The sequence below is a fragment of the Rhinolophus sinicus genome, linkage group LG10 (assembly GCF_036562045.2).
Source record: "Rhinolophus sinicus isolate RSC01 linkage group LG10, ASM3656204v1, whole genome shotgun sequence".
In the NCBI taxonomy this organism is placed as follows: Eukaryota; Metazoa; Chordata; class Mammalia; order Chiroptera; family Rhinolophidae; genus Rhinolophus; species Rhinolophus sinicus.
This window is the reverse complement of record NC_133759.1, coordinates 92,367,510-92,392,966: the sequence shown is the minus strand read 5'-3', so window position 1 is coordinate 92,392,966 and position 25,457 is coordinate 92,367,510. Positions and strand designations below refer to the sequence as shown.

The window sequence follows — 25,457 nt, the reverse complement described above, 5'->3', positions numbered from 1 at the left end:
AACATTTTAGCGAGTACCTTTAATGCCCACACTGTGGTATCTAAATACTACTTTCCACTTAAAGGAACCAGGGTTCCTTGAAAAAATAAATAGCTGAATCTGGATTTAGGGCAGAAACTGTACAGCATGTACTTAGACTATCTTTCAACGCCTCAAACCAAGGAAGCCAGAGCTGTGGCAAAAGGACTCAGCACAGAACCCAAAGAGACCCATTGGCCAAAGTCAGGACAATTTGAGAATCAGTAAAGAAAATAACGAACGAGTTGAAAAACACCAAATATATTTAAACGCATGAGTTCAAAATGATATTTTAAAAGTAAACAACAAAACCTCAGTGATCGTCTTTGGATGATGTTAGGAAATCAACTCATTATTTTGAAAACTGGTAAGTAAAAGGAAACAATTGAGCATTTATTCTGTCTTTCCTGTAAAAACTGTGCCTCTGGCAACCAGTGGACTAGAGGAAGCTGCTCTTCACCACATAAGCATTCCAACAGATGAAATGAAATGGGAATGAAGAAGGATTAACTCAAAATATTGCCATTTTGCAACTCCTTTTGAATTGGCCGATGAAACAGACATTACAAAAAGAGAAACTGGACAAAATGGGCTTCTCGCTGGAATTAAACACCACCTCCTATGAAGAAATCATGTCCCCCAAATCAAGCAGGAATCTGATCGTGCCTTCAGAGCAGTGATGGACAAACTTTTGCACTAATGACCAGGTAATAAATATTTTAAACTTTGCAGTCTCTGTTGCGACTATTCAACTCTGATGTTGTAGCACAAACAGCAGCCATACACAATAGCTAAACAAACAGGCATGGCTGTGTTCCAATGAAATCCTATTTACAAAAAAGAGTGGGGGCTAGATTTGGCCCATGGACCATAGTTTGCCAACCTCTGTTCTTGATCTCACTACCAGTTCATAGGAAATACAAGAACTAAGGAACGTATGAAATAACACCACGGGGATGAAATAAGCAAAAGCCAAACTGGGGAAAGTCTAACAGGAAAACCAATCTGATTTCTCTAGCAAATGAATGTCAAGATATTAAAAAAGGGGGGGTAGATTAAAAGACACCTAAGAAATACTGACCAATCACAATATACGGACCTTTTCGAATTCTAATTCAAACAAATATAAAAAGAAAAATAAATTATAGGGTAATTAGAGAAATGTGACCACTGACTCAAATATTTGATAATGTTAAGGAATTATTGTTGACATTTGGAGGTGTTTGATGATGTATTATGGTTATGTTTAAAAAGGAGAGCCCTTATGTTTTAGAAATATATGCTAAAATATTTATAGACGAAATGCTGTGATATCTGGGATTTGGTTAAAAAATAATGGGTGGTTGAAAATAAAGGGAACAAAATTGGAAAGTAGTTGGTAATTGTTGAAGGTGGATGATAGGTTCATTATACTATTCTGTCTACTATTGTATAAATACTTGAAAATCTCCACCATGAAAGGTTAAAATATCAGTCAATTAACAAAATTTTAAAAATAGCACAAACTCAAATTTTGGAAAGGATATGAGGAAAGGGTAGCTCTCTCAGCTGGTAGGAATGTAAATTCCTACGACTTTAGAGAGCAACTTGTGTACATCCCATAATCCAAAAATTCCACATCTGGATATACACTCAAGAGAAACTTGAGTCCATTAAGAGACACATAGAATAATTTTTTTCAGTCGGAAAAATTGAAAACAACCAAAATGGATAAATTATAGTATATTTGAACTTTGGACCATAAGAGGTGGGGGGAGGCTTTGAAATGCAGAGATTTGGAAATAGTAACTACATCTGGAGCTTGGAGCTGGGGCCCCATTGGGATAGATTGAGCTCAACAGATGTTGACCTGGTGTGCACTCTGAGCCAGGCCCTCCACTAAGTGCTGGGGATACAGAGGTGATGTCTTTCAAGGGGTTCAAAGTAGATATCAGAGCTGAGGGGGCCTAACACATCATCTAGCCCAAGCTGCCCATTTTACAGATGTAGAAGATGAGGCCTGGAGAAGGTAAACGACTTGCCAAGGGTACACAGTTGGTTCATGGAGGAATTGAACTAGGAGTTGAGCCAAGTTTCTGATGCTCAGAGAACCAGATCTTGGACCACACAGTCTTAAGTTGAATGCTGGCTCTGTAACTCACTAGCTGTGACCTTGGCCAAGTTTTTTAATGTCCCTTTCTCAGAAGGATAATAATACCTATTTCATAAACTGACGTGAGGATTAAATGCAATGATCCATAGCAAGCCCTTGACCCAGTGACTGAAAAGGAATAAGACCTCAGTGGATAGGCTATTCACTCATTATTATTAATATAAAGTGAGGCCTCAGCAAAAGGACAAAATGCTACATTCTACGTTGCTCTCAAAACAGTTAATCCCACACTTGTTAGAGCCAGGATGGCCAAGGCTCTGTACCAAGATGAAGGCTTGTCCCAGGCCAGTTAGCTGCTGTCTACTCCAGGTCCTCCCAATGCAGGCGTGTGTCAGGGCCTCCTCACCACCCTCCCACTGTGCTGTCTCTGCCCTCTGGGGCCCTTGCTAAGACATGACAGATAGCACGCTCTGTAATTGGTGTGGATCCCGCTCCATCACCCTGAGCTTCAGCTCCCTGTAAAATAAGAATAGAGTTAGACCCTACCTCGGGGGGGTTGTTGTAAGGATTAAATGATCTAATGTTGAGCATGCACTAAGCCCTCAGTACCGTGTTTCCCCGCAAATAAGACCTAGTCGGACAATCAGCTCTAATGCGTCTTTTGGAGCAAAAATTAATATAAGACCTGGTCTTATTTTACTGTAAGACCAGGTCTTATATAATATAATATAATAGAATAGAATAGAATAGAATAGAATACAATACAATACAATACAATACAATACAATACAATATAATAAATATAATATAATACCGGGTCTTATATTAATTTTTGCTCCAGAAGACGCATCTAGAGCTGATGGTCCGGCTAGGTCTTATTTTCGGGGAAACAGGGTATCCAGAAGCAATGATGCTGACAATGCCTGGTACCTGTCCCAAGGTGTCAGGCTCTGGAGATACAGAAAAGGGTCAACCACACTCCCCACCCCCAAAGTGCTTTGTTCCAGTAGGGGAATACAGTCAGAGGCCATTCCTTCCTTCCCATTTCACCCTGTGGTATCACATTCCAGGCCCAAATCAGGGCCCATGGGCCAAATGATGCTGGTTGCTTTATTCTGCAGGGAGGCAGGCTGGCTCTAAGAGGAACGGAACCAAACCTCCTGTGTCTGAAACCACCCACATGTTCCCCTCTGCTGGACAGAACCCCAATCCTAGCTCTGCAGAATTGCCAAATGTCCATGGCTCCTGAAGCCACAGCCTCACATGCGCTGAATAACAAAGCCACCCGGAAGCTCCCCTGTGGTGAGCTGGGCACCACACTCTGGCCTGCACCCCGGGGGCCAGGGAACCAAAAGCATCACAAAAGGCCTGCCCTCAAAGCTGAGATCCCGCCCCCAGTGCACTGGAGCCATGGGGCCCAGGGAGTGTCAACACCCACTTCCCTCCCTTTCCTGATGCCCTCTTCTCCCCATGAGACCATTTTTACAGAGCCTAACAAAACATTCTCAGTAGGCCTAGTGACCATATGTCCCAGTTTTCCCAACCCTAGAAAGCAAAAGCTGTTGAGGGTCAGAAAAAGACATGGTAAGACCAATATGAGGCAATGAAACCAGTGAAATACATTTGCTTCACCTGTGGAGGTAGTAAACTTGTTCTTTCAAGCAGCTGTCAAAGCTGTGAAGTGTAGCTGCTCGCGGGCTGCAGGCTGGAGCAACAGCTGGTCAGATGGTTGATCCGTTGTGAGCGGTAAGCTCCTTGTGGGCAGGGGTTGTGCCTTGTTTCCCACTCTGCCCAGCACTCAGCACCAAACACAGCAACGAGCATCAGGTGGTCACTCAGCAAATGTCTGTCAAATGAAGGAAGTCGCTCAGTTAGACAGTAAGCCAAAGGATTTAGATGCTTCTATTACACATGCTCATAACAGCTTGAACGTCTCCTTCTCGGTACTTATCATATTTATAATCAAATAATTGCACACGTAATTATTTGTTTAATGTGTGCCTCCCTGACAAGATTTTCATCTCCCTAAGGGCAGGGGCTGCCTCTGGTGTTGTTCACTAGTTGTACCCCGTGCTTAGAATGGGATTTGGCTTATAGTTGGCACTCAATAACTGTTTTTTGAATGAATAAATGAGCATAGATGGCAAAGATGGCCATGGTCAGTGGACCAACCCACCTGCCAAAGATTCTTTACTTCAAGATGTCGACAGTGTTTTTGGAAAGTGTGGGGACATGACCATCCCTGAACAAATCGTTATGGCCAGGAGGTGCAAGGTTCTGATTGGCAGAGGTGAGTCACATGCCCACCTCTAGGTTTATGGACTGGAATCAGCTTCATAGATGTCGAGGGAAGGTTCCCTAAGCAACATAAGGTTGCTGTTCCCAGAGAAGGGAGAATGTTGCTGGGTCAGCAAAACAAATCTCCACTGTGGATTGCAAAACTCTACACATCAGCTGACAAGGGCAATGTCACAGTGAGACCAAACAAATCAATTCTGTCAGACAAATAAAATGACAGGATCTGGAGGGAATCCCAGAGGGCAATGGGGCATTATTCAACTGTCTGCTAACACACCTGTTGTATAGGGCCCAGATTAGGGTGAGGAAAGTGAGGCACTAAGTTAAAAGGGAGGCACACACCCACCCACCCACACACACACACACAAACTTACTAACCTAGATGAATAATACTTGGATGCAATATTTTAAAAATTAAAATTAATACAAAAAATCTATGATGAACAAAATAGCAAAGCTTTAAATAAAAGCAGGGTAATAGTGCTGTAGACAGTCATATTGGAGCTTAGGGTAACAGGAAAACTTGGAACCACTTATCCCACTTTTCTTTCAAATTTTGGTATTTTGTTCATCATGAATTTTTTGGCATTAACTTTAATTTTTAAAATATTGCATTAAAATATTATTTATCTTGATTACTGAACTTTTTGACACCACTCTAAATTTTATTGCTGAGGCAGATGCCTCATTCCCCTTGCCCTGGTCCAGGCCCTGCTATTTTATGTGGGGTTTGCTGGAGGCAAAGAGGGAAGGAAAATCACCCTGAAATGAATGGATGTATCCAAAACTGGCATCCCCTAGTGGGAAGGGCCCTGGGCTGGAAGAGCCGGCCTAGAATCAACCCCGGTGTGTTGCCATCAGTGTGCTGTCACTCTGTTAGCCTAGGAAAACATTTTCTCCTCTAGTCTTCAGTTTTTCCATTTGCATATGAGGGACAGGGCACAACTAGCGGTTTTCAAGCAATAGAACTTAATCTCCAGATGTAGAAAACAAATTGAAAATGGAGCTGTTGAAGGGGGCATGCACTTGGGTAGATCCATTGGCACCTCTGTTACTCCACCAACTCAACAGTCCCCTCTATGTGTTCCATGGAGCCCTAAGGAATTCCAGGGGACACGGTAGGAAAACCATTAAATTCAACGATTCTTAAGCAAACCCATTTTTCTGCCTGAGATAATGTACACATTTCAGTTCCTCCTGTCTAACCTTCATTTAGGACAGTATTTCTCAGATAGCCAATAGTTCCCTGTATCAGGGACACTGCAGCTGCTTTATTTAAAATGCAGATTCCATGGCCCTACCATCAGCCTACTGAATCTGAATCTCCAGGGACCAGGACAGGATTCAGCATTTTGAACAAGCACCTTCCCTACCAGTTGATGGACATACATGGAAGCGTTTGGGTCCTCCCCAATTATTTCCACAGAACCTCATGAGTTATTTTATTCTGGAACTTTCATGAGAACTGGTCCTTCTGAATGACCAGGACAAGGAGAAAAAAAACACAGGAATAGTCAGATAAGCCCAGATAAATGAATCAAGGTTTGCCAAGCGGAAACAGATCACAGCAAGATCTCAGGAACCCTTTCCCAGACAGAACATACTGGTGGCCCCTTGCTCTGCAATCCCAGTTTGTATCCAGAAGAAATCATCGGTGCATTTCTCTTTTTTTTCTGGAGCAGCACTGGTAACCTCAGGGATTATTTATTGAATTATCAGGTTTCTTATTAGTATATTAATGGGTGTCTGGGAACTAAGAGTGAGCATAAGCATGCCCATGAAACTGTCAAGAGAATTCATTTTAGACTTTGAAAATAAGGTAGCTTCTTGTCAACTGCAAGGGAAATGGCCATTCATTCATTCATTCATTTCCCACTCAACCAGCTTAGCAGATTCATTGGTGCATAAGATATTTCCTCTACTTTTTTTGCCCCCGCTTTATTGAGATATAATTCACACACCATAAATTCACCCATTTAAAATGTAAATTCAATTGTTTTTGGTATATTAAGAGTGTGCAAACCTTCACCACGATCAATTTTAGAATATTTTTATCACCCCAAAAGAATCCATACACTCTTTAGCTATCACATCCAATCCTCCATCTCCTCAGCCCCGAATAACCACTAATCTATTTTGTCTCTATGGACTTGCCTATTCTGGACATTTCATTTAAATGGAATCATAGAACATGTGGTCTTTGGAGACTGATTTCTTTCATTTAACATGTTTTCGAGGCTTACCCATATTATAGCATGTATCAGTACAGTAGTCCCCTCTTATAGGCAGGGAATATATTCTAAGACCCCGAGTGGATGCCTGAAACTGCAGTGGTACTGAACCCTATGTATAGTTGACCCTTGAACAATGAGGGGATTAGAGGTGCCAACCACTTGTGCAGTTAAAAATCCAAGAATAATTTACGTTGGCCCTCTGCACATTTGGATTTCTAACTGCAGATTGAAAATACAGTTGTCCCTTGAACACTGCTAAGTGGATCCGCGCAGTTCAAACCCGTGTTGTCCAAGGGTTTGTTTTGTCCTACACAGACATACCTATAATAAAGTTTAATTCCTAAATTAGACACAGTGAAAGATTAATAACTACTAATAAATCAGGACAATTATAATACTATACTGTAATAAAAGCTATGTGAATGTGGTGTCTCTCAAAAGTCTCATTGTACTGTATTTACCCTTCTTTTGTGATGATGTAAGATGACACAACACCTACGTGATGAGATGAAGTGAGGTGAATGATGCTGGCATTCTGAGGTAGCCTTAGGCTACTGGAAGGGTGACCTGAACACAAGCACTGCAATACCGAGATAATCAATCTGATAATCGAGATGGCTACAAAGTGACTAACAGGCGGAAAGCATCTGCAGCATGGAGAAGTTGGACAAAGGAATGGTTCACATCTAGGGCAGGATGTCCCCAGAATTTGTCATGTTACTCAGAATGGCGTGCAATTTAAAACTTCTGAATTGTTTCTGGAATTTTTCATTTTACATGTTTGGACCACGGTTGACCACAGGTCACTTAAACCATGGAAAGTAAACCCACAGATAAGGAGGATTATGTACTTCATTCCTTTTTATGGCTGGATAATATTCCATTGTGTGGATATACCACATTTTATTTATCCATTTATCAAATTGATGGACATTTGGGTTGTTTCCACGTTTTGGCTATTCTGAATAATGGTAAGATAGTGACAATTCTATCAACATTTGTGTATAAGTTTTGGGCGAACATGCCTTCTTCCCTCTGCTTTTTAAGGGCTCCTAGCCTAGCAGATGTAGGTGCTAAAACAGAAACCTACGTAATTACCTGTGCTGATAGGATGGTGCAAGAGAAGGACGGGCAACATAGTGTAATGGTTAGAACCACTGATTCTGCCATAACTAACTGAATGATCTTGAGGGCAAGTTTCTTCACCTTTCTGTGTATCAGTTTTCTCATGTATAAAAGGGGATGTAAAAAGCCTGGTACATAGTAAGTGCTTGATGAAAGTTTGCCATTATCATTTTCATTCTGGAGATTCCTATGAGTATTTTCCTTACCTTCTCAGACTGCTGTGGGAATTACATGAGATGATGCATGTCTAAATATATGCCTCTATGTGTCAGACAGGAAGCCTGGTACATAGTAAGTGCTTGATGAAAGTTTGCCATTATCATTTTCATTCTGGAGATTCCTATGAGTACGTTTACTAATGAACCATGCACTACAGCAATAGTAACATTCATTCCACCAATGTTTATTGAGTGTTTATTATGAACTTGGCACTGTGAGAGAAGTATAGTTGATCCAGACCTAGATCACACTTCCGGGAGTTTGTAGCCTGTAATCTGAATGGCAAGACCTACTGGCATACATCACCTCCATATATTGTGATTTGCCCTTTAATGAAGTTAAGGAACAAATGGGAACCCTGGAGAATGAACTTTAAAAAAAAAAAACACAACTTTTTGTTTTTTAAATAAACATGTTGAAACATAGAGAAAAGTAGAAAATTGAATACCTACATATTGATCACATAGATTCAACAACTGCCAACATTTTACCACATTTACTTCATCTCAATATATGTTAAATTAGTCGGTAAAACATTTTAAAGTTAATTACAGATATTAACTTTAACACTTCAGCCTTAAACGCATCAGCATGCATTTCTAAAAATTAAGGAATCTCCTCCAAACCATAATATGCTTACCACATCTCACAAAATTAGTAATTTCCTTATATCCCAGTTCATAGTCAGATTTCCCCCATTGTCTAAAAACATGGTCTTTATAGCTTGAAAAAAAATGAACCAAGAAACAGTCAAGAATCACATCTTATATTTAGGTTGTTAAACTCTTTGGTATCTTTAAATCTAGAACCTCCTCCCTGTTGTTTTTACATTTGTTTCCATGACATTGACTTTGAAGAGACCATGTCAGTTGTCTCATAAACTGTCTCACATTCTGGATTTATCTGATGGCTTCTGTTCCTTAATGTGTTCCTCTAGCCTCTGAAATTCCTGTAACCTGAAGCTAGCTCTAACCACCTGATTCGATTCAAACTCAACAGTTTGGGCAGATACCAAACTAGGTGAAGCCATGTGGTCTACCGCATCCTATTGGGAGGCACATAATGCTTGGTGGTGGTCCCTGGGTTAAGGTGGCGGCAGGCAGACAGAAGAGGAAGGCACCGGGAAGGATGGAAAAGTCTTCAGGCCGTGGCATTTGAATAAGGCTTTAAAGGGTGTATAGGAGCCTACGGGGTGAAGAAAAGGGAAGGGTTTTCCAAGTACACCTGAAGGCAGTGTTGGGAAAGAGAGCTACGAGCTTCAGGAAGTGGGAGGTGGTAGCCAAATGTGGTTGAGAATTGTGATAATAACAGCCTCAAAGAACTTATATGTTCCAGGAACTATGCTGAGTGACTCATTTAATTCCTCACACTGTCCTATGGAATGGGTGCTTCCGCCTCCATTTTTCAGGGTGTGGAAATCAAGGTTTAGTGATATGTGGTAACTCGCCTAAGGCCATATAGCTGGAAACAGGGAGACTTCAGGATTTGAATCTGGGTGTCTGGCTCCTGAACCTCTGCTTTGAAAATCACGCAGTTCTACATTAAGGTGACAGGGCACATGAGTTAGAAAGGCAGGTTGAGGGTAGGTGGAAGCAGGCCTTCTCAGCCATTCTAAGGAGTTTGGATGTGATTCCAGTGGCAGGAGAGGCGAGCATGGGTGTGCCTGAGAACACTCATTGGCTACCCTAGGATGAGTGGAGAGCTGCGGGGGTGACCCACTAGGCGGAACAGCCACCCCTTCCGGCAACCTGCGCCCCAGGTAAGAGAGATCAAGGGAGGAATTCAAGTGCCTCCCCAACCCTTTCACAGACCCTCTCTCTGTGGACATGAGGGGCGGGGCGGGCTGGTTTCCCCACTGGACACCCCCAACCCTTCCAGAGCTCAAAGCTGGGTGCTGAGTAGCACCCCCGGACCCCAGTGCACTGCAGACAATTTCAGTTTCCACATCATCCAGAAGGCATCCCGTGGGCAAAATCGTGATGCGTTGTGAGATGCGAAGACCTGGTGAAAGGACAAGCTTTAACCTTCTGAGGCCCAGAGAGGGGAAGTGACCGGCCCAAGATCCTACAGGAAGATAGGAGCAGAGGCAGGCCTGGAATCCAGTCGTGCCTCTTGATTCCAAGTCCACTGTTGTTTTAGGGCGGAGTTTATCTCAGACTCAAAGAGGAATCAAGATACAACTGCTGAGGACTGGCTGCCAGGATGACGAATACTCTGGGAATCCTACCTTTTTTATTCCTATTTGCCCACTTCAGGAATACTCTCTGAAGGACCCTCAGCAGCTGAGGAAGCTGTGGCTCCGGGAACCTTCCCCAGTTCGCTGTTGTCTCTCAGCCCATCACCCCATAGGTCCAGTGCGCCCCCAAGCACAACCAGTCCCGGGGAGGGTAAGCCCATTGGCTGGGAACTCAGAGTGTACAAAGCCTGGTCCCTGCGGCTCATGCTTCAGCCCAGGCACAGAGGGGGTGTGGATGGAGTGCGGAACTGCTCTGGGGCCAGGCTGCCTGGGTTCCAGTCTCTACTCTGGTACTCACCAGCTGTGCAACCTCTCTATGCTTCTGTTTCATTTCTAAATTGGTGAAAATAACAGTGCTTCATATGGTTGGGTGTGAGGTTTAAATAACATAAGGCGTATTCAAGGGCATAGTAAGGTACTTACCACACAACAAAGGCTGGCTATTACTGTTCACCTGGGAGTCAGTAGGCTTGGGTGCCTACCACTAACTTACCTATGAATTGGACAAACCGTCCAGATCCTGCACAAAACCTGCCTCTTCCACAAAGACCACCCAGATTGACTGCACTCAGTTTACAGCCTACCTCAATTCCCAGAATTTAAAGCACAGTTGGCATTATCTAAACTAACTGCAATTGGGGTAGGGGAGAGAAGCCTGTGTACCCCTCCCCACGTTAACCTCGACTCAGAAACCTGGGGTTTGTAGTCCAGCCCTCAGCTAGCTGCTGGCTACTTGCTTTTGGGTAAATCCCTTCATCTTTGTGACTTAGTTTGCTTGGTAAAATGAGGGTGATAATCCATCTTTTACCTGTTTCACAAAATGAAGAAAGTCAGATCCCTGACTACACTGAGAATGGAAGGAAACATACAAGCAAAATGTTTTTGCAAAGCATGTTTAATAACCTGGAAAGATTATGCCAATATACAGTGTTTATTTTTCTATTCTGAATTTATTTAAAAATGTTATGAAAATATGCATTAATATATCCTCATGGTAAAAGATTCACAATGTAATGTTAATCAAAAAAGGCAATCAATTGTATGTGAAATGTGACACCAACTTTGTTTTTGAAAAGTATAAATACACCCGACGAAGAATAAAGATAAGGAAATCTACCAACATGTTAAGTGTTGCCTCTGAGTGGTAGGATTACTGGTGATTATTATCTTCATCTTTATGTTTCTATATTTTCCATTTTTTTTCTAATGAGGGTATAGTACGTTAATAAACACAAGTACATTACAATTCTTTCTAAAGAAAAATACCGTGTTTGAAAATATTCAAGGCTCAGCAAAAGCAAGTTAGATGTCACCTATGTGTGAGTAATCAAAAATGTTCTTAGTTAAAATTTTGCATTTACAAGCACCATCCCCCAACCATGGGCCAGTCCATGAGTTTTTGCTCTTGGGAAGCCTAATGCAGAGCTCCCCACGCCTCTCTCTCGCTTCCAGAACATCAGCAGCCTCTTTGGCCGGAAGCTCTTCCTTTTGAAGTCAGGCCTGGCCGAGCCAGCAGAGCCATGGGCAGTGCCCTGTGGAACTGGAGAAGACCCTTGAAGTCCTTACAGAATTACCAGCTTGCTTAGTTAGCTGAGGAGGCCTGTTATCCACCAGTCTAAAAACAAGGCATGACATTTGTGCTCCCTGGCATTGGGTGACCATGCCTCTCCAGTCCATTCTTTATACTCCATGAGAACCTTCGCGTCCCCCACAGCTTTCCTAGACCTAGAAGCTCAAAAACCTTCAAGGGCTCCTCATTTCCTTCGGGTGGTATTGGCCAACTTCTTCGTCTGGCATTTAAGGACCAGTAGGGGATCTGAACCAACTTTCCTGACAACTCCCATGTGTCAATCAAACCGTCTGCTGGCTGCCCGGAAGGAACAATAATGAGAGAAGAGAGCTGGGCGGAAGAATGCAACGGAGAAAGATGGAGACTGCGACAAAATGGAGCAAGCAGACTTTCTAAAGGGACTGTCATGTGTAGATGCCACTGCAGTGCATACCTGAAGCTGAAGCTGAATAATTCTAAATATGAACTGTAATTTAATATGTATATAGTCACAGGATGTGGAGTACAGCATAGGGAATAGAGTCAATGGAACTGTAACAGCTGTATATGATGTCAGAGGGGTAGTAGATTGGGGGAGGGGGGTCATCACATTGTGAGGGATGTAAATGTCTATTACATTGTTTCGTACACCTGAAACTAATAAAAACATAAAATAAAATAAATTAAATAAAGGCACCGTCACTTCTCAGTGCCAGTCAATTGTTGCCTGGTGGGATCTTCCAAGTTTTTCAAGAGAATCAGAAAATCTGGACCTTTATGTGAAATCTCCCGATTTTTAAATATTGGCAGCTAATTCCCCAAACGTATTTGGCTGACAATTTGTGACTTGTCACAGGAACACACTTAACTTTTCTCCCTCTGTACCTCTGCTTTTGCTGCTCCCACTGCCAAGAACACCCTCTTTCTCATCTGGGTCTAATGAACTCCACCTTTTCTGTTAGGCCCAGCCCAAATACCACCTATTCCATGAGCATCCCTGGATGGCTTCAGCTGGAAGTGACATCTCCCTCCTTGGGCAGCACCAATCACTTAGCTCTGTGCCTGTCTATCTCATGCCATAGTTTTTCCAATGAGTTCTACCTGTCCTGGTAGACCATAAGCTCCTGAAATATGCAGCAAATATTTATGGAGCACCTGCTTTGTTGCAGAACCAGGTTAGGCACTGCGGATATAGCCTATAACAGGATGGATAGTCTGCCTTGATGGAATATAGAGCCTAGTGCAGGGGAAAGATTTTAAATAAATCACTCCCAAGATACCTAATTCCAATTGTGATGAGTTTCATGGCATTAAGAAAGTTTATAAAAGGAGCTTAATCCAGGCAGGAGTAAGCAGCTCACGGAGGCAGCTTGGGGAAGCATTAGCTCTAGAGTGGCCACATAAACTGCCACAGTTTGTACACTGCACAAAGGTAACCAGCTGGGAGGGCAGGTGAGAGCTGAAATCTAGTCCCTGCTTGCTTGCCCAAGCTGAAAGATACTGCGTAGACTAGTGGAGCAGCGTTTAGTTCTTCCATTCTCCTCCCTACCAAAAGCGGCTCTAAATAAACTTAGAATCTAAGTAAAATCAGTGACCTCCCTATAAGTATGCAGCCTCGAGAGATGCCCCCTGCTCTCCCTTTCTACCAGAATATACCCCTTAAATCCTAACTGTGGAGACTTTGGGGGTTAAGGAAGGCATCTCTGAGATATTGAGCTGAGACTGAATGGTAAGCAGGAGCCAAGCAGGTAGGAGTATGAGGAAGAGCCTGTACAAGACCGCTGAGGAGAGAAAGTACCATGGCTGAAAGAATTAATACATGTCCAGTGTGGGGAAGCATGGACAGAGACAGGGAGAGGGGTAAGGGGTGGGCTGGGTAGTGACCACGCCATGCATGGCCTGGAAGGCCACATGAAGGGGTTCGATTCTTATCCTGAAACTTGTTACACTTCTCCCTCCCTCACCGTCTTGCTTATGGGTGTCACTACCCATGGGCACAAAAGAAACTACCTTCACAGAGCACCTACTATGAGCAACACTCTGAGCTGGGCCCACATGTCCAGTTTACTCTTCTTCCCTACCCTCCTAAGGAAGTAATCTTTGATTCCAATTGAACAGATGAGAAAACTGAGACACAGAGAGAAAAAGCAGCCAGCCCAAGGGGACGTGGCTTTGAAGGGGCAGCTGGGATTCCAGATCTTTGAGATTCTGAGCCCCTCTACTTAGTTGCCAAGTAGCAATGACCTTCATGAACAAACAGAAGGCCTGAGGAGTCCAGAGCCTTGCTACTCAACGTGGGGTCTGGGGGCTTCCAGTTTTGACATCACCTGGAAGCTTGTCAGAAATGTAGAATCTTGGGTTCCGCACCAGTCCTACCGAATCAAAATCTGCATTTTACAAGAATCACGTACACATTACAGGCTGAGAAGCCCTATAGTAGAGAATAGTCCAAGCAACAATCGGCTTTGCAGCCCTTATACAACAGTCTAGTGTCTCAAAGGCCAGGCAGGTCTCCAGTGACTTGAAGACAACTTAAAACCAAATTCGCCAGAATTGTTAACTGTTCCATCCATCCACCTGCCCCAGTTTTGTCTTCTATTGTGACTGTGAGAAGCTACCATCAAGTCAAGAGAGGGGCTGGTGTACACTCTGCTTCTGCTCAATTTCTTACTATGGATCTGCCCTCATCCAGGAATAAATCTAAAGCTGTTTGACCCTTCTGGTTAATTACTGATCCAAAACATCTTTCATTTGGGGCCCACTCTGACTGTTAGATCATTTTCTGCGACCCACCTTTCATAAGAGAATTCCCTTTCTTAGTCTGCATACCAAGAGAGACAGAATGGCTTGGTAGAAAAAATTGATGGGTGAGGAAAAGCTGGGTTCTCCTGCAGTATTAAGGCACACGTTGTGTGACTTTTCCCCACCTCCATTTCCCCATTTCCATCTGAGAAATGGGTAGAATGGACTAGGTTAAGATCACTAGATTGAGAGCTTGGCAGGTAACGTGAAGGAAGTTCAGTGGCCTAGGTGAATAGGAGGGTGTAGAGGGGACCGCGGCAAACTAGAGAATGCCAAGCTCCGACTACAAAGGTAGCCCCACTCAGCACGGGGCTATTGTTGTCATGGGAAATGTGGGCCCAGTGTTGGCATATATTCTAATTTTAAAAGAAATGGGAATCTGATTTCCCCCCTACGAAATATCGTATGGTGTTTAAATACTGGCATCTGGTTAAAACTTCTAACAACAAACACCACTCCGTGGGCCAAACACAGATCAGGTGCAGCCCAGATCTGCCCGTGGGACGTCCGTTTGCGATCCTGGCCTGGATGCCACCGTGGTGTTATGTATGAGTGTGTGATTCATCCTACGTAGAGCTCTTTCAGAATGCTGCAAAGCGGCTGCTTTAGGGGCGGCGGGATCCCTCCCCACCGCAGTCCTGGCCCGCATCCGCGTCCCCTCCTAGGCCTCTCCGGGAGAGGGCCGTGCGCGGGACCTCAGCCCGATTCGCGGCGGCGGTGACCCGTCGCACGGCGTCGCTTTCTTCACACCCTCCCTACCTGCTCGCCTGCTCTCCCGGCGGCTCCGCAGCGATGACTCAGCCCTCCCGCGACTCAGGGCGCAGAGGGAGGGGCGGGGCGAGGAGGGGGCGGGGTGGGTGGGGAGGGGCCAACGTGATGGGGAGGGCAAGGAGGAGGAAGGGGGAAAGAGGGTCAAGGGAGGGAGGAGGAAAAGTGGGAGGGAAGGAAGGGAGGAGGGGAGGAGCTCCTGGGGTGGCCGAAGCCCCAGCCCCCGCCTCCTTCGGTGGCCGGCTGCCGTAAGGCTGGGCGGGGTTTGGGGGCCTGGGGAGAGCGGAGGGCTGGGGTGTGAGGGGGGAGGCGGCGAAGCGGGTCGGAGAATAGCAGAGGGGGTGGGGCTGGGGCGGAGAAGGGAGGGTCGTGTGCCATTCCGCATTCATCCCCCATCGCCCAGGGCCCTTGTGGACACTTGGTTCCTAGCCACACCCACAGGCCAACGCTGCCAGTGCTGGGGAACACACCTTTAGACCGGGATCTTGAGTGATCACCTCCCGGTGGAGGCCTTGGGAACAGGGCAGTTAGAAAGGGACAGATGATTGAGACGGCGCCCTGCTTGCTTCCTGGGGGCTTGCAGGGGAGAGAGAAAACCCACAGTGAGTATCCACAAGTTGAAATGTAAAGGGAGAGATGAACGGCTGGCGCCTTTTGCAGAGCTACACAAGCAGCTATGACACAAGGTCGAATGTGGAAGGTGCCCCAAGGAAGTTTCCTTAGCAATTTTTTTGTAGTACAAATGAACTGATAAACGAATGAAATGTGCTATGGGCAGTACGTGTGTCTATGAGGGGACAGGTCTTTTTTTTTTCCCATGTCCTTTGAGTATCTGTTTGGGATGATATATAGGAGTACGTGTGTCTTGAACTATATATATATATATATATATATGTATGTATGTATTTGCAAATACACACACACACACACACACACACACACAGAGTGCCAAAAAATGCATACACATTTTAAGGTAAAAACTATTAAAATTGTAACATTCAATATATACCGGATAACAAAAGATGAATCCAAGTCACGTGTATACATTTTTTTGGCGCCCCCTGTATGAGCAATTCGTGAATTGCGCAGCATCCCATCTACCAAGTAGAGAGGAGCCCTGTGAAAACTGTACAATATAGAAACGTTTTTATAGGCAGAAACTGAGTGGGACCAGAACGTTGTTGGCAAAAGAAAATGGAATGTTTCAGGCAAGGTTACCTTCCCTTAGGGTTTTGGTTGTGTGAATTTGTGTGTGCGCACTTGTGAGTCTGTGACCAGGGCTGGAGTGTGTCTTGAGGTTGCATGTGTGTGTATAACTGAGAACGTATGTTTTTCAGAGTCACATATGTATATGACTGTATGTGTCTAGCTGTATCTCTGTAGCCATCCTACTGATTCAGTCTGTGATAAGGGCCACCTGATTCTTAAGGGATGGGCTGGTGAAGGCGCTTCTTGGATGACGAGAGCCTTGGGGATGGGACTGTGGAGGTAGGATAAAGCCCAGTGTGTGCTGGCCCAGTGGCTCTTCAGGGCAGGGGAAGGCGGGGCGAACAATGAAGGCTGAAGCAAAACCCTGCAAGGCCTTAAAGGTCAGAAACTGTCATCTTGGCTTCCTGTGCCCTCTCAAGTGCTTGTTTGGTTTCTGTCTTGGCCCAACTCACCGTCTACCTTGTCAGTGCTCCTCGGCAGAATGCACATCCTTGGTAATTAACAATAGCAGCTTTTGGAGCACTTCCTGTGTGCCTTCCAAGGAAAAGCACTTAACCAGCATTGTTCCCCTCTAGGAGGCAGAAACATAGTCCGTGTATCCCCAATTTACAGAGGGGGAAAGTGAGGAGGTGAAGTACCTGTTCCTGGTTACCTGGCTGGCAAGGGCACTGCTAGGCCCAGGTCTCGCAACCTTGGCACTTTTGACATTTGGGGCCGGAGAATTCATTTGTGGGGGCTCTCCTATACACTGTAGGACATTCAGCAGAGTCCTGGGCCTCTACCCACTGGATGCCAGTAGCACCTCCTTCCCTAGTTGTCACAAGCAAAACGTCTCTAGACATTTCCAAATGTCCCCTGGAGATAAAATCGCCCCTGACTGAGAACCGCTGGGCCAGACTCCCCTGCCTCCCTGGCTACATGTTTTCTGAGGGGCTGTACTATCTCCACCCTGTCCAGGGGCTTCAGCTGTCCTTCTACAACAGTGGTCCTCACTTCCATGCAGGTAGCTCCTGGTCTCTGCCACAGTCAAACAGCAGGGTTACCCGCTGGGCCTTCTTGCCCAGCAGCTCAACCTCTCTGAGCCTCAGCCAAATAAAGCACAGGACTCAGCACCTCCTAGATAGCTTTACAGCTCTTCCTATTATCATTTGAGTCACAGGAGTTCCCTGGGGTCACAGCCAGGAGGAAGAGGGCCCTGAGCCAGCTGACCTCCTTCGGCCCGGATCTATGGACACTGCTGGTTCTGTGAATTTGCTTTCCTACCTCAGTGAAAAGAATACAATGCTACAGTGCTGGGCCAAAGCTGGTCCCATTTGACGCTATTATATCTTACACTGTTTCATCTTTGCAAGTAAAACAGCCGGACTTTCCCCACCAGCAGAACCTGATTCTGATGAGCAAGTACTGCGTTGTAGCCAGAGCATGTGCTTAGGAAGGGCAAGGCGGAGCCAGCCTCAGGGCTCTCCGCACACCCAGCTGGCACAGGGCGTCCATGCTGCTGTGGGGCCTGGGCAGCAGGTGGAGGAGAGTGCAGCTCTGCCACATGCACAGGAGGCCCGAGACTCCTGCCACAGTCAAAGCACAGGCGACAACGCCTACAGAGGATTTCCATGCCACCCCTGTCTCTGCACTCCGGGAAACTCTTCTCTTAACTGTGTGTTCCTTTGCTGTGCCATCTCTTCCTCTGCTCCTTCTATTCTCCTGCAATGTCCTGATGTTTGCAGAGCCTTCCCTCCATTCCTTTTGGGGATGCTGCAGACCATAGTGGTTAAGGGGAAGGGTTCTGTCACCTCATTAGCTGAGCCTGTGTGATCTTGGGTAAGGCAATAAACCTCTCTGTGCCTCAGCTGCCTCATTTCTAAAATGGGGATACTGAGAGGCCCTATCTGGCAGGAGTAAATGAGCCAGTACATGTGAACGATGCTAGGCATGTAGTAAGCCCTTAATAAATCACAGCTACCATTGTTGCTATTGTTCTTGATTAACCACGAAATGCAAATGAGCACTTACTAATTGCCAGGCACTATGCTAAACCCTGGACAATTTTCTCATTTGAGCCCCTGAACAGCTCTATGAGGAAAATGCTATTATTCGGCTCATAGCAGGGAAGAGGAAAGTCAGGTACACTGATGTTAAGTAACTTACCCAGTGTGACAGAGCTAAGAAGAAACTGAACCGAAGTGTTGTCACCGAAAAGCCTAAATACCCCGATCTCCACTGAAAGCAGATTTCACAAAGAAAGGAAGGGCTTTTCCCACCCTTCACCCCACTGGTGTGTCCCCAGGAAAGTTGAGAGGCCTGGAGAAGAAGGCAGTGGGGGTCCTGGGCAGAAGGAAGGGTTTGTGCTCAAGGAGAGTGAAGTTTCCCTTTTTCACCTATTGATGAAATCACCTAGCACAGTGGGCTGTAGTCTCATGACCTCCAAGAGGTGTTGCCAAGTTTTTACTAGTGCATAAAGTTTATTTTTATTACAAGCCAGGGTATATATTGTTCCAGTGCTTTTGTTTGAATTGGATTGTAGGAAAGGTGTTGAACTTGCTGCAAGCCAGAGGACATCAACATTTTAGAGTTGATGGCAGAGAAAGATGGTGTGTTTACTAGGAGCTGTGAGAACTTGGCCAGGTGAGGATATAAGCGAGGATAGTCTACACAGAAGGGTTAGTTCTTCCAACACATGTGCCAAAGGGGACAGAGAGAGCCAGGTGATAACTTTTTTTTTTTTAAATAGGAAAAAAACAAGGCATTGTTTTTCCTTGTACTGTGGTTGTGTAGTTGTATTATTTAGTTATTGCTACGTAGCAAATTATCCCATAGCTTAGAGGCTATCTCACAGTTCCTGTGGACCCAGAATCAGGAGTTATTTAGCTGCATAGGCTCTGGCTTGGGATCTCTCATGAAGCTGCCATGCAGATGTCAGCCAGGGTGGAAGTCAGCTGAAGGCTTGCGTGGGGCTGGGGGATCTACTTTAAGATGGCTCGCGCACAGCTCTGGGCCAAAGGCCTCGCTCCTTCACTCGTAGACCCCTCTGCAGGCTTCTTCAGTACCCTCACACACTTCCAGTGCTACACGCCATTGTTTCCTGAACACCCTGTTGCTTATATAGGTCAGCCCTTCTCAGTGTGGAAGGGGACCACACAAGGACATGAATATCAGGAGGTGAAGATCAGGGGACCACAGTGGGCGTCCCTGCTGACCGGTTTACTATTCTATAGAAGACTGTGGGTGTCAAGTCAAATCCAGTATTCAAAAGTGTGCTGTGAACAGCCAAAAGTTAACAGCTGCTCATCCAATGGCTTCATGTTATCTGAACCTGCCTGTGGAGTCCTCTTGGGGGCATGACTCCAGCAGTGTCCCAGGATGACTCCATCAGAAAAAAAAAAAAAAAAAGCCTTACACTTCCATGATGCTGGAAGTTTGTTATTTGCGCCCACTGCCTGCAGCGCACCATGGGTAGGAAGCATGAACCTTGCAGCCAGATAGAACTGGGTTCAAACCCTGACTCCCGTATTGGTGACTTGGGGACTTTGGGAAATTGGTTTAACCTCCCTAAGCCTCAGAGTCCTGGACTGTAAAATGGATTAAGATCAATTTCACAGGGTCATCAGGGAGATGAAATGCAGGATGACAGAGCAATGATGATAGGAGTCAGGTGCTCTGCCAGTATTGACTTATAGGTTTATTATTAATAGTGATAATAATAATAACAGCTCAGATTTATTTAGCGACTATTAGTGTCAGTCTCTGAAGCTTAAAGCAATTAACAGCCTTGCCGAAGACACATAGCTAGGAGAGCTGGGCTCGAATCCAGGTCTGTCTGTCTCCAAAGCTAAACTGTTGGATAACTTGCTCTTTTCACTTCACTGTAGTCTGCAATGATCTACACATTACATGGTTCTATCTCCTTCCTTTTCCCCCTCTTTTTTGGCTGCTTAGTAGTATATGGACATACCATCATTAGTTAACTATAACCCCTGTTGTCGGATACTAGTTTCTAATTCTTCATCATTAACAGTGAGGCTTCAGTGAGCATCTTGCTGGCCAGGCATTTGCCCAGAGCTCACCATATGCCAGGGGCTGCACTAGGTACTTGATGTATGTACCTCATTTAATCCTCCACCAGCCCAAGGACACTCAGCTAGAAGGGACTCTTTCAGGCTCTCACTTCCAGGAAATAAGAACAGAAGATGTGTGCCCAGGGAAATGGTTGGATTCCACCTTGACCACAGGTGAATGTGGTGGAGCTCTGAATTCTGAACTGTGTGAGCCACTGAGTGACTATGCGTCTGTGACCTCAGGCAGTAGAAAGGACGTTTGACTCCAGTCAATGTCAAAACTTAGAAAAGTCATCTGGAAGCAACCTAAATGCACCTCAAAGGGGTTTTTAACATACCAGCCAGAATACTAAATACTAAAGAGAAATGTTAGAGAGTTTATACAGATATACCTCAAAAACACAATGTTGAGGGGGGAAAAATTTACGTGGCAGAATGGTATGTGCAGTTTGATGCCATTATGTAATTTGGGAACACATACACTAATCCTTACTACACATATTGTTCTTGGGGCATATGCTACTATGCTAGTGATGGGGGGAATGGGGAGGAGAGGCTGGGACAGAGAATGGGGGGACAAAAGGGGCCTCAGCTCTATTTGTAAGTAACAAAATAAACACAAAGGATTAAGTAAATATAACAAACTTTTAGCAGTTGTGAGTTCTGAATAGTAGGACGTGGATGTTCGTGATATTGTTTGTATTTTTTTATGTTTTTAGAATGAAAAGGGGGAAGCTCACTCGGTTTCCCTCGGTCTCAGTTTCATTTCTAAAATAAGACAGTTGATCTAGAATAGTGGGTGATTATCAGACAACAGGACTTCACAGATCAATGACATTTTGGGGGAAAAGCCTGAATTAATAGGGACGTCCATTTTAAATTTTGCCCAGAATGGGTTTTAAAAAAATCAATTATCATCTATTCTGATCATGATTTCATAAAAAGGAAAAACATTTTAACATGAAATTAGTGGGCAGGGCACCATCTCAGAATAGAGAGTTGAATAAAATTTTGTCCTTGTTTTCCAATAACTTATTTAGTAAAAGAAGCACATACTCATTGCAAAACATTTGGAAAATGTATCAAGAATAGAATAAAAACTACCCACCCCTATTTCTCACCAGCCAGGGGGTAATTACTATTAATATTTCAGCCATTTCTTTATATATATATATATATATATATATATATATATATAAAATATATTTAGATTTAGATAATATATACACACACACGATGTGTTTCTAATTTATACATGACTTCTTTCTTATTGTAAAACTTAATACATTAATGGGAATTTAGAAAAGAAGATAAACAGAAGAAAATGGAAATACTGATAAATTGAGATGTTCCTCCCATATTCATTTTTATCATTTCACTTTGAATCAAATCCCCAACCAGCCATCCGACATGCAGGGCGGGTAGAATCCAACTCTGAGCTGTGCGCATTTTAAATTCCTGGGAGCTGAGGCTCAGAGAGGGTCAGGGTCTTACCCGAGGCCACCTGGAATGTTGGCAGAGCCAGGATAAAGCATTGCATTCCCAAGCCATCCCTCCCCCTCTTCCGTTTTCTCCCCACGGCATCCTGCTGCCTTCTAAGGGAGAAGACACAGGGAAAAGTAACCTGGATGCCCAGGCCTTAGTCAGCCAGCAAGAGCTCAACCTTCCCATTTCACAGATGCCATAACTGAGACACCGTGAGGCTGCAGGTCCTATACCACACACAGTCTGCAGGGGCTACGGACCCAGACCAGGTGACTCTAGTGCAGATGTTTTCCTACATTCATATCCTACGTCTTAACCAGCACAGAGCTAATCGCATGTCCCCAGGCTGGGAACAAATAACTGCATTCCAAGCAGTGTTCTCAGGCTCCAGGCTCAAGGCTGGCAGATTTTGGATTTATTCGGATTTTCTCCACATGTTAGCAGTTACCAGAAATCTGCTTATGCAGACCATGCCTATCCTTTAGGTGAAGAAAGGGGAGGCCCAAAGCGTCCCCAGGTCTAGTCCAGGGTCAGGTAACAATCAACCATGGCGGAACCAGGGCCAAGGTCTGACATGTGTCTTTCTTGGCCAGTGTTCAGCCACCAGCAGTTTAGCAATGACCTCCAGCAGGGCAGGCAGAGGAGGGAGACACAGATCTGGAGAAAGAGAATGATGTGTTTTAGGGAGCCCAAGGTCAAGGACGCCTCCTTCCACAAATGGAGCCAGTGCCTTGCACGCACCTAGCCATTTTCAAACAAAGTATTGATGACCGCAAAGATCTTTTGTTTATGGTGGTTATATCTATCAGCATTTACTATATTAGAAATCGAAACTGAGAAACTTAATCAGTTTAACTAGTTAATGTTAAAATAACAATAAATATTCTAACATAATCTATTTTAAGAAAAATAACCATATTTTTGAAAACAAAGATTACCATGAAGAGTAGCATTGTTTTACATTTTTCCAAATATCTTCAATGCCTGATTTAATAGAGGCTAGCTGGCTGTCCTATCTGTTTCTGTAGTCAATCTGCTGTGCAGTACAAAACATAGCCTGTGGAAAACTCCACTACACCCATGAGAGAATGAGAGGAAAAAAGGCAAATAACATCGTAGTCTTATAATGAAAACAATTTTGACTTCCTGGATGCCCTGAAAGTGTCTTAGGGGTCCACAGGGATACCCAGACCATACTTTGAGAACCACTGGTCTGTCTGTAGGTTTAATCATCAGAACTCCGTGAGGTGGATCCTGTTGTCATTCCCACTTTATAGATGAGCAAAGTGAGGCTCAGAGAGGTTACGAGGCTTGCTCAAAGACACACAGCCAGTGAGTGGTGGTGTCAGGATTTGACATTGACTCTGGGGAACTGTGTTCTTAATAGCAAAACTGTACTCCAGCCCCTAGCTGATGGACAGATGTTGTAGGAGGGATGGGATCAGGAAAGAGCCAGAGGTTCTAGGGTGCCTTAAGGGGGAAGTGGGATACAGTGTGGTGGTTGAGAGTATGGACTCAGGAACAGTCTGTCTGGATCCACATCCTGGCTCTACCCTGCACATGCTGTGTGAGCTGGGGCAAAGCACTCAACCTCTCTGAGCCTCAGATACTCCCTCTGTGAAATGTGATAATGATATTTACATCATAGGGCCTTTAGAGGGACTAACTGTCAATTTATGTAAATTATAATAGTGCTCAATAAATGTATACACAGCAGATATCTTTTAGTTGGTATGAATTTGGGAACAGGCTCGAGAGAGGCAGGGTGGACCTAGAGCATGGGTCCTGAAGGCAGGGTCCAGGGGAGGCAGAAGACGGGTGGCCTGGAGGGTGACGGGCTGGGAGACTGGGAACATGTTGCTTTCGGGTGCACAGAGACTGATGCTCGACTCCATGGATTTCAGGCATCCAACCAGGCAGTGAAATGTGTGACAGGAGAGACAGCCTTGCCTGCCCCAGGGATAGAAGCCAAACCCCTTGCTCAGAGTCACCAGCCTGGCCACTGGGCACTGAGGCTGGGCCTCCAATTTTCAGCCTGGAAAAGCCACCAGACCACCTGCCTCTCCTGACCCTGTTCAGGGAGTGAAGCCCTGAACTCAAGCTGCCTTTCCCTGTCAGCCCAGCTCTGGAAACCACAGTGCCAAAGGATCCTGAGAGCCATCTTGTCAAACTGCCCCCCTTTGCTTTCAGTGGATGAAGAATCTGAGTCCCAGAGACAGAACTGGGCTGCCCACATCACATAGCAAGTTGGGGACAGAGGGCCCAAACTGCCTGATGTCTGATTTGGGCTGTTTCCACAGTGTCCTCTCACCTTCTTTGCTCAGCAGGGAACTCACGACCATGTGCAGGGCGGCAGCTCCAGTGCACAATGGCCTGGTGAGAATCTGGGCTCTGCCACTTCCTGGCTGTGTGACGTCAGGCAAGATGCTTAACCTCTCTGTGTCTCCGTTTTCTTATGTATAGAATGGGAATAATAAATGTACCTCCTTCATTGGGCTGTTTGTGTGGATTAGAGTGAATTGCTCCCTGCAAAGCTCTTAGAACACTGGCTAGTATTCAAATTCAAGGGCCGGTGGTTAACACTGTGACCACTTCCCCATCATGGTTGTCATCTTAAGAGGCCTTGAACACCCTTAGGGGACACACTGGGGGTGTTCTCGTATAGTGGCCACCCTGCTTTGTACAAAGCCCTGGGGAGAGATGGGTAAAGGCAGAGCTGGGTTCTGGCCTCTGCAAGGAAACTGATTCACAGGGTGATTTGGAGCACGATGCTTGTCATGTCTGGGCCTCTGGGTGCCCAGCTGGAATGAGAGAGTATCTTTTCTTTTTTAAATTTCTGTCATACTTCAAGTGTCATGACATTCCTCTGGCACTAATGACCATACAAATGTGCATGGCTACTCATTGCAGAATTGTTTCTAAGGCAACAGGAAACATTTGGGAACAATCTTAATGTCCTTCCACGTTGGAGTTTTAAAAGGAAGGGATTAATCGTCCCAAACTGGAAATAATCCAAACGTCCATCAACAGGTGAAGGGAGACACGAACTGGTGCCTCCTGCGATGGAACGCTCCTCAGCAAAGAAAGCCACTGACTGGGTCAGCACCACAGGCGGGTGAATCTCCAAATCAGGATGGTCTCCGTGCCTACTGCATGACTCCACTTAAATGACATTCTGGAAGAGGGAGAGCTAAACTGTAGGGACAGGAAACAGTGCGGTGGTTGCCTGGGGCAGGATGTGGAGACCAGGGATTGATTACCAAGGGGGGGCATGAGGGAACTTTTCGGGTGATGGAAGTACTGTAGATCTTGATTATGGGGGTGGTTACATGACTATGATTTTTTTTGAAAGTCACTGAACTATACTCTA

General features: G+C 45.0%; 2 long non-coding RNA genes across 2 annotated transcripts; one reads left to right on the top strand and one right to left on the bottom strand.

Annotated features, from left to right (window-relative positions):
• Positions 1 to 567: 567 nt before the first annotated feature.
• LOC141567295 (uncharacterized) lies at positions 568 to 15,605 on the bottom strand. Its single transcript, XR_012489848.1, has 3 exons — positions 15,333 to 15,605; positions 3,743 to 3,956; positions 568 to 2,626 (listed from the first exon to the last, which is right to left on the bottom strand). It is a non-coding gene; the product is annotated as an uncharacterized LOC141567295 (long non-coding RNA).
• Positions 15,606 to 15,713: 108 nt separating this feature from the next.
• On the top strand, positions 15,714 to 24,578 carry LOC141567128 (uncharacterized). The gene is made up of 2 exons (XR_012489522.1): positions 15,714 to 15,943; positions 23,992 to 24,578. It is a non-coding gene; the product is annotated as an uncharacterized LOC141567128 (long non-coding RNA).
• The last annotated feature ends 879 nt before the right edge of the window (positions 24,579 to 25,457 follow it).